The 17,669-nt window shown below is 37.6% G+C and overlaps 1 long non-coding RNA gene and 1 pseudogene across 1 annotated transcript in view; one reads left to right on the top strand and one right to left on the bottom strand.

Annotated features, from left to right (window-relative positions):
- LOC144257267 (uncharacterized) overlaps positions 1-17,669 on the top strand; it is a 146,799-nt gene that overhangs the window by 110,501 nt on the left and 18,629 nt on the right. The gene's annotated exons all lie outside the window — the stretch shown is intronic.
- On the bottom strand, positions 13,639-15,255 carry LOC113189375 (protein NDRG3 pseudogene; annotated as a pseudogene).

A 17,669-nucleotide genomic window follows, 5' to 3' on the forward strand; every position in this document is an offset into this window, starting at 1 on the left:
GTAATAAATTTGCAGGTCAAGTGACTTGCAGATTTTTTCAGTCTTTTTATTCAAAATTGTTAAATTATCACCAAAAACTTCTCCAGTAGAATTATCTCCTAGCATGACCTCCTAACAGTGGCACATGAATTTCTAAAGCTGGGGAAACAGTAGGTATATCATTTAAAAGTCATCGATGGGCTAGGGTTGTGGTTCAGTGGTACAGTGCTTGACTAGCATGTGTGAGGCCCTGGGCTCACGTCTCAGCACCACATAAATAAATAAAGGAATTGTGTCCATCTACAACTAAAAATAGTTTTTAAAAAGTCATTGATAATCTGATTGGAAAAAAATAGTCTTAATTTTGTTTCAATTTGCACTTGTTTGATAACTCATGAAGAAGATGTAAAATCTATTTTAGAGGTAGCTTATTTTTCCTGAAGTATCCCTGACGAATTTCCTGGTTTTCTTTGTGTTTTGTGGATATACCCAGATGAACTTCTTTGCACAGTTTGACAAGCTGCACCAAGTATAATGTTCACAAACTGAAAGTCTTTAAAAGTCATTACACTATCACAGAACAACAGGGGAAAAACCAGAGAGGTGAAGTGGTTGGAAAAGATTTGAAAGTGAAGGACAGAAAGGATTGTGAAAGAACGAGAAAGGAAGATGGGGGAGGGAATCCTGAACCAGGATGCTGATCAAAGAGAGATCATTTAAAGTGTAGGTAATGGGTGAGAAGGCCACGGAGGGGTTATAGGAAAACAAAGTATCAAAGAGGAACTAAGAGAAAGATCACCTACTACTAACTAGTAAAGAGTAAGGATTTCTCGCGTATCAATTACATGAAAGATGTTGCTAAATCAGGTGATAAAGAAAGATGTTAGATTGGGTCTTCAGGAGGCAGAGAGATGGATAAAACTCCTTTTAAAAATCTGATCAATAGATGACAAAGATGATAAATACTGAAGATGGTGTGAGGCCATTGTGAATGATTACAAAGAATTTTATTTAGCTGCATCTTGAAGAAAGATAATATTTATATAAAATAAAAGAATGGGTCACATATTGAAAATGAGGTACTAAGTTCATTCAAGGTAACGTGAATGGAATAACATGTTTGGGGGATGTACTGATGATGGAGAAGAGGAGGAGGAAGAGGAGAGGTATGTGTGGGGGGATCATCATCACATTTACATTGGTTTGCCTGATACAGTTTCTCCACATCAGACACATAAGAGGCCTTTGGTGAACTTGTTTAAAGTCCATAATTCTGGGCCCTATCCATTGAGATTCTGCTTCTGCTGGATAGGTGCCGTAGTCTGGCTAGGCACAAAATCATGAGCCACTCAAGCAGGAACAAACTTTATTTTTTGAAACTGCTGCCAATGCCCCGTACGTCCCCCCGGGAAGAATCCCGATCCACCCAGGTGGCATTCTCCCGGAACCCCAGAGGAAGTTCCTCCCCCGGAATTCCCTCCTACTGTACTTCCCCAACCAATGGGAACTCTCCAGGAGTCCCTTAGCAGGCCCAGGTGAACAGCAGGAGTCCAATATCCATATGAATGCAAATCTTAACATAATCATATCATCTCAATGGCTAGCTGGCGTCACCTTTCAACCAAAAATGCCATGCATCATATTACTTGGCTGTGGCTCTTAGCAGATAGGTATGCTAACATCAATGCCAGATCCGAGAACATCAGGTTTGCCATTTTTTAGCTTGCAGAGTGCGAGAGTAGCCTCTTCAGCTGGTCACTTTTCTACCCCTGATTCATATCCTTTAGGTATCACTGTTCAGCATCCTTCAGAGCCTCCCCTGAACCAGGCCAATGTGACAGTCTGTTGAGGTCCTGTTACCCTTACAGCTCAACACTGCTATAAGGTTGAGGGTAACTTGGATGGGAATGGGGTGAGGCAGTAATTTAGGATAAAGTTCAACAATCATAGGTGTCTAGGTTTGGAACCTTTCTGGCAACAAACCTCTTTTGATGACCTAGTCAGTTGTTAGTAAGTTGCATTATTTTTTAAGTCTGCTAACTATTCAGAAATTCTCTCTGGGATCTTGGGATCCTGCCTTTCCCCTAGAACTTTTTAGTTTGAGGATGAAGAGAACTGGTTTATCTGCCCTGAAACGTAACCAGGAAGTATTCCTGCTGACTATGATTGATACAGGGAAGAATTACCTTTGTAGGCAAGATTGTGTAATGAGGGAGGTATTTAGCCAGGGCTCAAGGGATTTACACATGTTCATTTCACTCTCTCATTAAATAGTCTTGTTTTCTAGTATCCTGGTTATCATGATTTCTACATCCATGTTCCTATTCTTTTTTTTCCTTTAATCAACCTTTTATCTTTTTTTAAACTTTTTGAAAATTTTTATTTAAAAAAAAACACAAAACACAAGACATTTTTTCACTTCAGTATGTGGTATGTTGCATTTTCCAGTTTGTTCAATGCTTTAAAGCTCAAGGATGCCTCTGCTTTCAATTGTACATGGGCTTGAAGCATCCTAGCTTTTGGCAAGCAGGCAGGAGACTCAACAAAAATCAAAATAGGAACAAGGCAGACTAAATGCAGGGCACATCTCTAAACATATTATACATTTGAAAATTACAATATCAGTAAAAGTGATACAGTTTACAGGTGAAATGAAACTATCTGGAACTGGCCTACCATAAGTTTCTGAACCTGGACTGATACAATAAGTTTATATATATATATATATATATATATATATATATATATATATATATATAGTATAAAAAGTTTTGTTTACATCAAGTAGAATTGGCAATCCATGCTTATAACGTTTTAAAAAATCTAAGCAGGGCAGAAATCCAGACTAAAAAGATATTTACTCTACATTGAGTCCAACAGCTTCTTTCATGAACTAATTATTAAAAGCCTCAAATAATCAACAAAACAAGAAAACCATCCACACTACAGTCGCTCAAAACTGGACATTTCTTAAGCAAAAGGGTAGAGCAAAAAAAGCAGTTCCTTTCTCCCCAGATATTCCCAGGGAATTCAGCTTACTTTATTAGAAGACTACAACTCTATATAAATGCCCTGCTATTTTAACCTGTATTTGACATATATGGATATACTAATTTCTCTCTGTGTGTGAATGTGTGTGTGTGATGTTATGCTGTGTCAGGCCAGAGAACTTGTTATTATATCACTAACGTCACCCAATCTTAAATTGGACCCTTAGTTTCTGCACACACACACACACACACACACACACACACAAACAAACAAAATTTATTTCAGCATGCTATATACAAGCTGCAGTGCAACAGGATGGCAATGTGATGATAAGACAGGGCTAATGCTCTTCTCTGCCCAAAAGAAAATTTCAGAATTTCACATTATTTTCCTTAAAAACCCATTTTGCTCTAGTAATAAAATATATTTACTAAGATATAATTAGAAGCTAATAAGCTCAGAAATATAATTTGCATGAAAGCACACCTTCTATAAGCAGGGTTTATTACCTCCTCACTGGCTAAAAACATGAAAATTTTATAAATGAGCCCAGTGCTGGCCCTGAGACTGTTATTGGGAAGTCATCAGATCATAAAGTGATGGAGGTGACATTTCAAGGAGAATATCCTGCCACTTTGGTTTCACAGGGTCCTGAAATAATCCCCTCAGGAACAGAGCATCCTGTGTTTCCCAAGGCTTATGAGCTGGAAAAACGGACTAGTCCTCAAGTTCTGGGTAGCATTCTAAAACCTGGGACTGTTAGTGAGAGTGGAGCCTTATCCTTGGAACCCACTCATATAGGTGACCTGCAGAAAGCAGACACCAGTCAAGGTGCTTTAGTGTTTCTCTCAAAGGACTACGAGATAGAAAATCAAAATCCTCTGGCCTCTCCTACGAACACTTTGTTAGGCTCCGCCAAAGAACAGAGATACCAGAGAGGCCTAGAAAGGAATGATAGCTGGGGTTCTTTTGACCTGGGGGCTACTACTGTATATCACACTAAAGAAATGGAATCTATTTGGAATTTGCAGAAGCAAGATCCCAAAAGGATAATCACTTACAATGAAGCCATGGATAGTCCAGATCAATGAAGGACCAGACTGCCTGTTTGTAACCTTTCTGCAGCATTAGAGCCACCATTCATGGGGGACACAAGGCTTTTATGCTCCTAGATCTTCAACGCAGCAGAGGAACCATAAGTAATTCAGAAATTCTCTCTGGGATCTTGGGATCCTGCCTTTCCCCTAGAACTTTTTAGTTTGAGGATGAAGAGAACTGGTTTATCTGCCCTGAAACGTAACCAGGAAGTATTCCTGCTGACTATGATTGATACAGGGAAGAATTACCTTTGTAGGCAAGATTGTGTAATGAGGGAGGTATTTAGCCAGGGCTATATATATATATATATATATATATATATATATATATATATATTTTTTTTTTTTAAAAAGGCAACTGAAAGTAATTAGACTTCTTAAGGAATCAAATTTATTTCAAGAGACTACACATGTTCCTATTCTTGAAATTAACATACTGTTCCTGTTTAGCAAAGTTTGATGTGATGTCTCCAAATCTAAGACTATGACTTGAAATAAGGGAATGTTCTGTTGTGAAATATCTTGCTCATAAGAATAGGTTTGGGCATTCTCTTTCATAGCATCTTGCTAAAATCTGTAATAATCATCTTTTTTTTTCCTTTTAAGTTGCCTCATTTAGAGCTTTAGTGGCATATGATGCAAGTCCTTTGAGATGACAGGCAATAACTGACCAATTGATTGCTTTACTATATGAATTTAACTTCTGAGTCAAGAATGGTGAAATCCTTTGGCTCCATAGATTACCCCACTCAGTGTGTTCCAAATTTGCGTAATGTCAGTGAACCTTATAACTTCTGGGATTCGATTTTTATATTAGAAAAATTGCAAAAACATGAACAATCTGGGAGAAAAGGGGGGATATGTTTGACCAACAGAAGCCATGAAAGGCCCAGGTATGGTGGTGCACACCTGTAATTCCAGCAGCTTGGGAGGCTGAAGCAGGAGAATAGCAAGTTCAAGGTCAGCCTCAGCAATTTTAGTGATGTCCTAAGCAATTCAAGACCTGTTTCAAAAAAAAAAAAAAAAAAAAGGACTGGGGATGTAGATAAGTGGTTAAGCTTAAGCACCCTGGGTTCCTTGGTTCAATCCCTAGTACAAACAAATAAACAAACAAACTATGGAAGGAAAGAACACTCAAAGAAGCAAAGGACTTGAATGTAACTGGGAGGAGAAACTCTAATCAATTCAACTTCAACTTTTTTCCCCCCACTCTCTTAGGTGAAGCACATTAAGAACATGAATATAGCATTACATACCTGAGCTCAAATCCTACCTTCATCTCTTACATGCTGTAACCATAAATCCAAACTTTTTATGCCTCAGTTTCCCTATCAACAAGGTGAGGATTATGGTAGTAACTACCTCATAGATTTTTTATGAGCACTCATAGGCTTATTACATGACAAGGGCATATAAACTTTTGCCTAGCTCATACATAGAAAGACCTAAATGATTTTTATTATTATAGAACATTTGTTTCATTTTTTTCGCTATTGGCTTGCTTTTGCCATATAGTAGGAAATATGGTCTCTAAAGAAAAAAAAATGCTTGATTCTTAGATTTAACAACTGCAACAAGAGAATTCTGATCACTCTAATTTTAAGCCTCCCCAAATGTAAGGAATTTTCTGTTTACTCAGTTTGGGTCAGGTGCTCTCTCCTGGGCCAATAAATTGCAGTCAAATTTGTGAGGTTGGGAAAGAATATGGCAGTCATTAATTAAGGCAGTCGTGTGCATCTGCCCCTGACTTGCTGTGGGTGACTGGAAAAAGACTAGGACAGATTGGTTCCATTGTAAATTCTTGCTCACTTCAAATGAAAACTCAACATTGCTTGGAAATACAACACTTTTCTAGTCAACTTTCTGTCAAATTTCCTGAAATAATTATCTCAGTCTTTCAATACCAGTGTCAAACCTCTAAATGTCTTCTGTTTATCTTTCTCTATCTTTCTTTTGCTCCTTTGCTCAGATGGTCTTGCTATACATAGAAATTCACCTGGTTGTTGTATGCAAAATCCTTTCCCTCTCCATGTCCAGTTCTTCAGCAAGCCCTACCATCTCTGCTTCCAAAGTAATCTCCAATCTCTTAGTGTTTAAATCTCTCCCTTAGGATTCAATTTCAATGAGAGTAAGCACCTTGAATCTCTTGTAGTATTTTTTTTTTCCCTCAAGTGCTTGATGCATAGTCAGGAGTCAATAAGCATTGATTCAATGAATTAAAATGAAGTTAATAGACAAAAACTTCCTTAGATTCCTTTTCCAGTCACAACTGTGCATCTGAAGCCACGTATATTCTATCCTCCTTCTCCATTACCGTTCTCTGTGCAGGAAGCTCACTGTTACTTATTTCCTGTTTTTAATGTGATCAGTCAACTTTATATTTTCATCTCTCACCCATTTAAAAAGAATACATGGAAAACAACCTCTCTTTCCCCTCATTTCTCTCAAACCACCACTTGGAGAGTCAAGACATATATTTATATAGCTCTCTAAATTGATGGTGGAGTTCTAAGCCAAATACAACTAATTTGGTCTTCCCTTGATTGACAGTAAGAAATTATAATTACCCTAAAGTAACTGGGACTTTCAGCCAACTTTGCAAACTTACTTTCAAATTGGAATCATCTGATTTTATAATTTAAGTCATCAGATGCCAATGTGTAATTTGACTTTGTAATTGGGGCTTTGTAGCTGCAGAAAACTTCCACGGTGATATCAGGAGATGTCTGGAAGTGACTGTGAAACTGGCAATAAGCCAGTGTCATACTGTTTAAGAAGACAGTTTAAGAAAAGATCCTTTATACCCTTGTTGCATTTTCCTTGCCTCCTGCTCATTTCTCCATACATGCCATCCCCATACATCTCCAGCACATCGTCCAAAAGGCTATATTTAATTTTAATAAAGCCAATGGCCATTTCTCAGTGTAGTAGTAATCCTGACAGTTCAGTCCTACTGATAGGTCCCTCCTTCATGAAATTCTTTCTTGACTTCTTGACTCAACATGCTCCTTATTTTCCTCTTAATATTTGGTTGTTCAATATCTTGTATATTTTTTAAAGCCTCATCCTCTTGTATTGCTGACCAATAACGACTCCTAGTCAATTTCCTGACTTTGGCAAAGAGTACTTTCTGAACTTGAGGATTTGACCTCTGGAGCTCTACTACCCCTATAATTGAGTCCTAAACTTGATTCTCAGCCTTTTAAAATGCCCTCCAAATTCAGGGGATTAGAAGTAAACTATTAACATTAGAACTGCTCTTTTATACTTTGTTATCTTCCCAAACCATCATCTTCAATGTAGATAGATGATAACTTCTTTTTAAATTTTTTTATTTATATATGACAGCAGAATGCATTACAATTCTTATTTCACATATAAAGCACAATTATTCATTTCTCTGGTTGTATACATAGTATATTCACACAAATCTGTGTCTTCATATATGTACTTTGGAAAATAATGATCATCATATTCCACCATCATTAATTACCCCATGCCCCCAGACTTCCCCTCCCACTCCTATGCCCTATCTAGAGTTCGTCTATTCCTCCCATGCTCCCACTCCCTATCCCACTATGAATCAGCCTCCTTATATCAGAAAAAAACATTCAGCATTTTTTTAGGGATTGGCTAACTTCACTTAGCATTATCTTCTCTAATTCCATCCATTTACCTGAAAATACCATGATTTTATTCTCTTTTATTGCTGAGTAATATTCTATTGTGTATATATGCCACAGTTTCTTTATCCATTCATCTATTCAAGGGCATCTAGGTTGGTTCCACAGTTTGGCTATTGTTACTTGTGTTCCTATAAACATTGATGTGGCTGTGTCCCAGTAGTATGCTGTTTTTAAGTCCTTTTGGTATAGACTGAGAAGAGGGATAGCAGGATCAAATGGTGATTCCATTCCCAATTTCCAAGAAATCTCCATACTGCTTTCCATATTGGCTGCACCAATTTGCAGACCCACCAGTAGTGTATGGGTACCTTTTCCCCCACATCCTCACCAACATTTATTGTTGTTTGTATGCATAATAGCTGCTATTATGACTGGAGTGAGATGAAATCTTAGAGTGGTTTTGATTTGCATTTCTCTAATTTCTAGTGATGATTAGGCCAATATTACTCTGATTTCAAAACCAGGCAAAGACACATTAAAAAAAGAAAACTTCAAACAATATCTCTAATGAACATAGATGCAAAAATTCTTAATAAAATTCTGGCAAATCAAATACAAAAATATATCAAAAAGATAGAGCACCACAATCAAGTGGGATTCATCCCAGGGAAGCAAGGTTGGTTCAACATATGGAAATCAATAAATGTAATTCATCAGTAGACTTAAAGATAAGAATCATATGATCATCTCAATAGATGCAGAAAAAGCATTTGACAAAATACAGCCCCCCCTTCTTGTTCAAAACACTAGAAAAACTAGGGATAACGGGAACATATCTCAACATCATAAAGACTATCTATGCTAAGCCCCAGGCCAACATCATTCTAAATGAAAATTGAAGGCATTCCCTCTAAAAAACTGGAACAATTTGGGCAAATTATATGACTCTAGAAATTTGTCGATGCCTTCGATATTTTCTATTTTATTGGGGTATAGGTTTTCAAAATAATTTCTAATTATCTTCTGTATTTCTGTAATGTCTGTTGTGATATTTCCTTTTTCATTATGTATGTTAGTGATTTGAGCTTTCTCTTTTTTTCTTTTTATTAGCATAGCTAAGGGTTTGCCAATTTTATTTATTTTTTTCTATGAACCAACTTTTTGTTCTGTCAATTTTTTCAATTGTTTCTTTTGTTTCAGTTTCATTGATTTCAGCTCTGATTTTAATTATTTCCTGTCTTCTGCTGCTTTTGGTGTTGATATGTTCTTCTTTTTCTAGGGCTTTGAGGTGTAGTGTTAAGTCATTTATTGACTTTTTCTTCTTTTAAGAAATGAACTCCATGCAATGAACTTTCTCTTAGTACTGCTTTCATGGTGTCAGAGATTTTGATATGTTGTATCTGTGTTCTCATTCACCTCTAAAAACTTTTTAATCTCTTCTTTGATGTCTTCTGCAATCCATTGTTCATTCAGTAGCATATTATTTAGTCTCCAGGTGTTGGAGTGGATTTTATTTCTTATTTTATCATTGATTTCTAATTTTATTCCATTATGATCTGATAGAATGCAGAGTAGTGTCTCTACTTTTTTTTTTATTTGCTAAGAATTGCTTTGAGGCATAGTATATGGTCTATTTTAGAGAAGGATTCATGTGCTTCTGAGAAGAAAGTGTATTCTCTTGTTGAAGTTGGAATATTCTATATATGTCAGTTAAGTCTAAGTTATTGATTGTGTTATTGAGTTATATAATTTCTGTGTTCAGCTTTTGTTTGGAAGATCTATCTAGTAATGAAAGAGGTATGTTAAAGTCACCCAAAATTATTGTGTTGTGGTCTATTTGACTCTTGAACTTGAGAAGAGTTTGTTTGTTGAACATAGCTGCTCCATTGTTTGGGACATATATATTCATAATTGTTAAGTCTTGTTGGTGTAAGGTTCCCTTGAGCAGTATGTAGTTTCCTTCTTTATCTTTTCTGATTGACTTTAGCTTGAAGTCTACTTTATTTGATATGAGGATGGAAATCCCTGCTTTCTTCTGCAGTCCATGTGAGTGGTATGATTTTTCCCAACCCTTCACCTTCAGTCTGTGGATGTCTTTTCCCATGAGATAAGTCTCTTGGAGGCAGTATATTGTTGGGTCTTTTTTTTTTTTTTGATCCAATCTGCTAGTCTATGTCTTTTGATTGGTGAGTTTAGGACATTAACATTCAGGGTTATTATTGAGACACAATTTGTATTCACAGCCATTTTTGTTATTTAACGTGAATGGTTTCTCCTCTGATTAGATTTTCCTTTAGTGTAATCCCTCCCTCTGCTGATTTTCATCATTGTCTATCATTTTCTCTTCTTGGAATATTTTGTTGAGGATGTTCTGTAGTGCAGTTTCTAGTTGTAAATTCTTTTAACTTTCATTTTTCATGGGAGTTTTTTATTTTATCAGATTTAAAGCTTAGTTTTGCTGGATATAAGATTCTTGGTTGGCATCCATTTTCTTTCAGAGCTTGGTATATGTTGTTCCATGATCTCCTGGCTCTAAGGGTCTGGGTTGAAAAATCTGCTGAGATATGAATTGGTCTCCCCCATATGTGACTTGATTTCTCTCTCCTATGGCTTTTAAGATTTTATTCTTATTCTGTATGCTAGACGTTTTCATTATATTGTGACTTGGTGTAGATCTGTTGTAATTTTGTACATTTGGTGTCCTGTAAGCCTCTTGTATTTGGTTTTCCAATTCATTCTTCATGCTTGGGAAATTTTCTGATATCTCATTGAAGAGATTGTGCATTCCTTTGGTTTGAAACTCTGTGCCTTCCTTTATCCCAATAACTCTTAGATTTGGTCTTTTGGTGCTGTCACATATTCTGTTCATGGTTTCTAACTTCCTTCACTTTGTGATCAACTTTATTTTCCAGATTATATACTTTGTCTTCATCATCTGATGTTCTATCTTCCAAGTGATCTATTCTGTTGGTTATGCTTTCTATTGAGTTTTTTTTAAAAATTTGATTTATTGTGTCCTTCCTTTCAAGGATTTCTGACTGTTTTTTGTTTTCAGAATCTCTCTCTCTCTTGAAATAATTTTTTGCTACCTGTATTTGCTCTTTTATCTCTTTATTCGAGTGATCGATTTTTGCTTGTATTTGCTCGTTTAGGTCTTTCTTTAATTCACAGATCGTTTTAATTATGAACCTTATGAACTCCTTCTCTAACATTTTATCAACTTCACTGTCCATAGGTTCTGCTATTATAGTGTCCTGGTTTGTTTGGGGCACTTTGCTCCCTTATTTTTTCATGTTGTCTATGTGTCTTCCTTTCTTGCAGTGTGGATCTGAGATATTAGTTTCTTTCCTATATTCTTGTGGTACCCAAGCAGATTGTCTGTACCTCACCTTGATGTTGGGCTTCCAGACCCTGCTGGTGTCCCTTAATGAATGCTACTGCATCCTGGATCTGGGACTTGCCTAAGTTGGACTGGGTGGATCTGGGCCGCTGGGCTTGACCTCCAGTTGTAGTCTGCTGGTAGGAAGGGGCAGTCCTAAGCCAGAAGCTAGGCTCTGTTGGGAGTCTGCCCTGTCTGGGGAGGTGGGAATTTGGCTTGCTGTGCACCTGGGTCCAGCACTGGTGGATGTGTGTGGATCTGGGACCCTGAACTTTGAGTCTGCTGGTCAAAAGGGGCGGTTCTGCACCAAAGGCTAGGCTCTGGTGATGTCTGCCTGCCAGGGGAGAGGTGAACCAGGCCTACTGAGAGCCTTGGTCCCGTGTGGGCTGGTGTGGGCAGTATCCATAAATGATAACTTCTAGGCAAGGTACTTATTATGTCTTTCATCATATCTTTTAAATCTACCACTATAAATATTTTACAACTTTTTTCTACACATATATAAGTTATGACCTTTTCATATTAGGATCATATTATATATTTAATTTTGTGCTTTGCTTTTTTTTTTTTTAACAATGAGACATATTAAGCTTCTAAAATAATTTGTTAAAAGTTATATTCTGGCAGAGTGATTCATTCCTTATCTTAGCAGAAAGCAAATAATATGTCCTTAAGAGTTGGAACTGTGTAACCCTGAGCTTACATCTCCCGCTTCTAAGTGCTGGGTTCCTCTTGTGGCATGGATCTGTATAGTTATCTCACTCCTCTCCTAGTGGTGACCTCCTCACTGACAGTACACCAGAAGCTACAAACCATTTTACTTGGATGTGGCTGCACTTATAGATTGGCCCCTTCCCTCTTTTAAAAAGGGAGTTCTTAGGATAAAGAATCTTTTTCAGAAGTGGGTTCTCTACCAATTTAATTTGGGTTCCTCAGGTTTGTGGAAATCACGGCTACAATTACTCAACATGATACTGTGTTAATGGCTGCTCCTCTTCCCCCATTCATACCCTCACCATTGACATAGTTTTAAGGCCATACTTCTCCCTTTTGGGGGGACTGAGGAATGAAGAACCACTCTCCACACGGACTTGGGAGGCACTTGTACATGTGTAGTTGTCTGGAAAGTGGTGACAGATGCTTCAATGGCAGCAGTTTTGCTCTGCAGTGGGAAGGCCTGGCATTCTGTTTTGCACCCTTTTGTGCTAAGAGAGTCTGGTAAGTCAGTCTAGTAATTAAGCCACTCCTTTGGCTTAAACTTCCTGTTGTATCAGAACCTCATTGATCATGGGCTCCCTTTTCTTTATAAGATGCATATGTGAATCCATTTCAACACAAGCAGGTGACCAGCCACTCTGCCTGCCTCTCTGTATGATGGGCATTCCTTCTACTATTGGTCATAATCAATCACTGGTCCAAACAGAACTTATGCTTTTCCACAGTCCTCAGAGCTTCTCTCTTCAGAGATTACTCTGCAAATCTTGTTGACCAGTTTGGATTTTTTCTAAACAATGAGACATATAAACTTTCTAAAAATAATTTAGGAACCAGAAGAGAATCTAGTGTCTTGTACTACTTGAATATCTTTTCTGCACATTTCCCTTAAAAGTACCATTGGGAATGAAAAAAAGTCTTTTTTTTTTGGTTGTTGTTGTCTTGTTTTTTTACAGAAGCACTATAAGAAATCATGTCTAAAATCACAGAACTCTGTACACACAAACATGGACACATGTGCTTGCTCATACATGGAGTTGGGATCAAAGAAGCTTATCAAATACATAGGGGAACATAGGAGAAAAACTGGTAAGAGAAGATATGGAGAATGTATCAGCTAAAGATGTTGGAAAGTTACAGTAATGGCATGAGTGTGGTTCTTGGTAGATACAAAAAAAAGGGTAGATGGGCAGAGAGACATAAATCCAGGCTATTAGAGAGAGGTTCAGTGGCCATAGATGAGTTAAAGACAAAGGATGCTAGTTTATGGGATGAAATGTTATATTATGGAGTGCCATCTGAAGATGGGTAGACTTGCATGGTCAATACAACTTCATGGTCTCATTCTGTCTAGAGCATAGGAACTTGTGGAGAACCATCCATGGATTATATGTGAACCAAATCAGCATGGAAGCCCATTGAATAGGAAAATCTGGTGTTTGGGAACTTCAGTGGCAATCCCACTGGGTAAGACCTGTAAGGTACATGTGAATTTCTATTCAGCTCTTCCAGGAAAGGTCCCACACAGCAATGGAGACGGGGTGACTTGCTGCAGCCATATAGCCACACAGCCCCTTTGAGATGGATGTAGACTGACAAGATGCCAACCAATCTGTTGACTGTAAGACATCATGAAGCAAGACTCCACCCATGAAATCTTATCCCTGCCTTTGATGTACCCTTTAAATAAACCACTGAAGCCATTTTTTAATTGTTCAGCTTCCTGTGTGGGCTGGACCTATCAGGAGCTCTGCATTTAAAACTATTTTTTCCGACTTTGTCTTTTATTTCTTCACTAATTATTTCAGACTCTATTTTCTCAGGTGGCTTATTCCCTCCTGGGCAGAAGAAATTACCCTAGCAATGTGCTGGCAGCCTTGCAATAGGGACTCATGGAATTCTTGAGCTCTGTCTGATTGCTCCTGACACACTGGCTGAAGAGACTTTCTCCAGAGCCCTCTCAAGGTTCAGTGGAATCGGTGTTAGGTGAGCTAGGTCATGCTAGTAGATGGTCTGTAGTCCATTCTCTGCAAAAAGTACTTGAAGGCTTCAGTGAGCTTCCCAGCCTGAACTATGTGGGGCAGTCCCACAAGTCTGCCGGCTTTAGCAACATTGTACTTATTGGCTTGGGAAAGAATTGCTTTCAACCTTGACAACATCCTTGAACAGCAGGTGAATTGTCTCCTATCACTTGTAAAGTAGAACACTTTAATGTTTTTCATCTGTTATCATTTTGGCCTTGTATGGGTCTTTTGATCTCTGGGTCTCTGTGCCATTATAGGAACCCGGAAAGAGCTGAAGGTTTTCTTGGTTGATATATTGGGCAACATGAATGTACATTTGGCCTGCAACTCCTCCTGCCCAAAGTAATGAAACAAAGTGATTAACACATGCATCAATGTTGATGAGCACAAGGCCTTGCACTAACTCAGGATGGCTGAGTGCAAACTTGCTGAGAATGTAGGCTGCAGCTCCAGCTCCAATCTCAATGATGTTTTTCAGATTTAAGTGTGTGAGAACAGGAGGCAGCAAGTCCCCAAAAGTCTAAGGTCAAATGTTTTCTGATATGTAGAAGTTAATCCAAAATAAGCTGGGGAGAGGGGTGTTTTACAAAATTGAAGAAAGATCAGTGGAGTAGATAAAGGGGACATAATGGGAGGGAGGAGAGGTAAGATAGGAAAAGAACATTGGAATGAATCTGGCCAATTTTTCTATGCACACATATGAATATACCACAGTGACTCTCACCATTGTGTATATCCACAAGACACTAATAAATAAATAAATAAATAACCAAAACCTATAAGTAAATAGCCAAAAGATGCAGTAGAGGGAAGAGGGAGGAAAAGGGGAAATACTGGGGACAGAATTAGAACAAATTTTATTCCATGCTTTTACAGTATTGTTAAAATGAATCCTAATGTTATGTATAACTAAAAAGAATCAATAAAAAGCAGCCAAAACAACAACAAACCCAACATACACACCCCTAACACACACATTCACAAACTAAAATGAAAAACAACTTTAATATTTGCAGGTTGTGGGATAGTAAGTACAAATATAGTGAAAGTAAACAAATGATTTCAGTACAAAAAAAAAGAAGAAGAAGAACTGGAAGCAGTATTTAAGCCAGCTCATCCATCACAGGATGCTGGAAGCTGTTGAGAAAGAAGGTGCCCCTTCTTGCTAGCCTGGGGCATCAACAAGACAGACAGCAAAGTGCTGGGAGATCTCTTACATATCCTCAAAGTTAAAGGACTTGTTGAAACAGAATTTATGGTTTAGCCTAATGTCATATCAGGATGACTGATCTGTTTCCCTTTGGGAAACCTCTTATAATGAGATGGGCCATGCCAGAAGTTGTTTCTAGGTTAGGTTCATGACAGTCAAAGCCCTGGAAGTTTTATTTACCATTCTTATCATTTAGAAGTGGTTTGATCTCTCTGAATTGAACATTCTAGAACTCATCCACGAGGACAGATGAGAACAGAGGAGTCTCAAGAATAAATCAGTAACTTTGAAGGTCTGTGCAGCAGCAAGCAGCCTGGGCTTTGCATTTTAAAATTCCAAAACCACATTCTTAGTATTTCCCACATCATTAAATTTCAGTGGCTTTTTGTGTTTCATTCACATTGATTTCCTCATAAAATGTACTCTTACTTTATTTGGGGGGGTTTCCAGTTTTTTAAATATCATAAATAACAAATGAGAATCCTTACACAGAATGGTTCTTTGCATGATGAATGATTTCATGAGGTGGATTCATAGAGGTGAATTACTTAAACAAAGGAGATGAGCTTTTCAAAAAATGTATATATATATGTATGTATGTACATGAATATATATGTAGTAAAATGCAAACCTTAAGTATATAGCTTGAATGAGTTTTTACCTATTTATATATGTATGTAATTCTTTTCCAAATCATAATATAGAATATTTCCAGTGCCTCAGAGGGCTCTCCTGTCTGCCCTCTCAGTCTTACCTTCAAAAGGAAACACTGCTTTGACGTTTATTGCAATGGGATAATTTTGCCTGTTTTTGAATTTCATTATAAACATAAGGACATAGTTTTTACCCTTGTTTCTATTTTTTATCAATAGCAAGTCTGTGAGATTCATTTGTTATTGCAAAAACTCAATTGCTTGTTATTTTAAGTTTCTGTGTAGAATTCCACTCCTTAAACACTGACAGTCCGTGCCTCATGATGGTTCCACCCATGCTATTTCAACTTTATGATGGTGTAAAAGCAATGCGTATCCAGTAGAAACCATTTTGGATACTGAATTTTGATCTCTGGGCAGACTGTTGATATGCAGTATGATACTCTCTCATCTTGCTGGGCAGTTAGTTGATGAACCCTGACTAATTCCATGTTAAGATTGGGAGCCATCTCATCCCAAAGTCATGAAAAGTTCATTTCTGTTTTACTGTAAAATAGTAAGATTTCTATTTGGCCTGACCATAATTTGATGTTTATAAAACTTTCTTGGGATTCCTTCCCTATGCCTTGAACTTAGACATGCCGGACTCTCCTAGACCAGATAACAAGCCTTCCTGAAATCCCAGCTGCTCCTCATTAACTCTGATGTTAAGCCCATAGATCATTAACCTGCTATCTGCCTTTGTATTACGTTTGCCTGAACCCTGTCAGCTGTAAGTTCCCAAGACACCTGCCTTTGTAATTTTTGTTATAATACCCCCTCATCCCCCACCACCCCTTAGGTCAGATGCTGTCCTCTGGTGAAGCAGTTGCTGGTCAGCTCTCTTGTGTATGCAATATAAGCTTGCTTTGATTTGGTTTAAAATTGGAGTCAGTGATCTTTTCTTTGCATAATGTTTCAACACAGTGGCAGGGAACTCATGGTTTTGGAGTTCACTGGAGCACGGAGTAGGATCTGGTAAAGGCCCCCTGTGCCACATCACCTCACAGAGGGAACATTTATATCTTTGTCTGTGTGGTCTTTCTCCTTCTTCTGATAAAGATACCAGGATTCAGTCATCAACACTCCATGCTAATGATCTAATCTACCACAGTTACTTTCCAAGAGTCCTACCTTGAAAAACCTTAGTTGGATTGTTTTCACCCAATTAATACCATTAATGTAAAGCTTTGGGAATTAAACCCCTATGTGAGTTCCGGGAAACAAACTACATTCAAACCATAGCAACCTTCTCACTCAACATTTTCCTTCAGCCAAAAAATAAGAACTTACTATTCCACATCTCTCTCCATTTCCTTGCTTCTCTGCTCTTTCTTCTCCTCCTCTTCCTGCAACTGCTCTGCCCTCTTTTAGCTCACTCTCCACGGAACTCTAGAGGTGCTTTTTGTTTATGTAACTAACGTGAACGGTGTGTGCTTTTTCCTGTTATCTGTTCTACACATAGAGATTGTTTTCTAGGTTAGCTCTGAGTCCAGAAATATACAAGTCAAAAACTAACACATGCAGCTTCTTCTTCTCTCTTTCTCTTCTTCTATCCAAGAAAACTGGGTTTGAATCTCTTCCCAGGCAGCTTATTCTAAGAAATTAAGTTTGCTTAGATATTTTTAGTCTTGAACTTCAGTGTTGAATTAAATTGATGTTTGTTCATATTCATTCCTATTTCATTGTCACAAAGCTGCTACCAGCCAAACCTTTCTATAGCAAGATTGATATACACTCAAATATGCCAAGAAATATTCAATCCAAATGAATTTTATGAATTCATTTTTATAACATAATTTTCAGTTATTTCTTATCATGTACTTTGGAAATAATTAAAAAACAATAACCATAGGCCTTGCTTTAAAGTTGAAAAAGCTGGGGCTCAGAGCGAATGAACAACTTTCCTATGATTATACAGCTGATAACCCGCAGATCTGAGCTTTATCTGGCTTTG

Source organism: Urocitellus parryii, chromosome 10, assembly GCF_045843805.1.
Source record: "Urocitellus parryii isolate mUroPar1 chromosome 10, mUroPar1.hap1, whole genome shotgun sequence".
In the NCBI taxonomy this organism is placed as follows: Eukaryota; Metazoa; Chordata; class Mammalia; order Rodentia; family Sciuridae; genus Urocitellus; species Urocitellus parryii.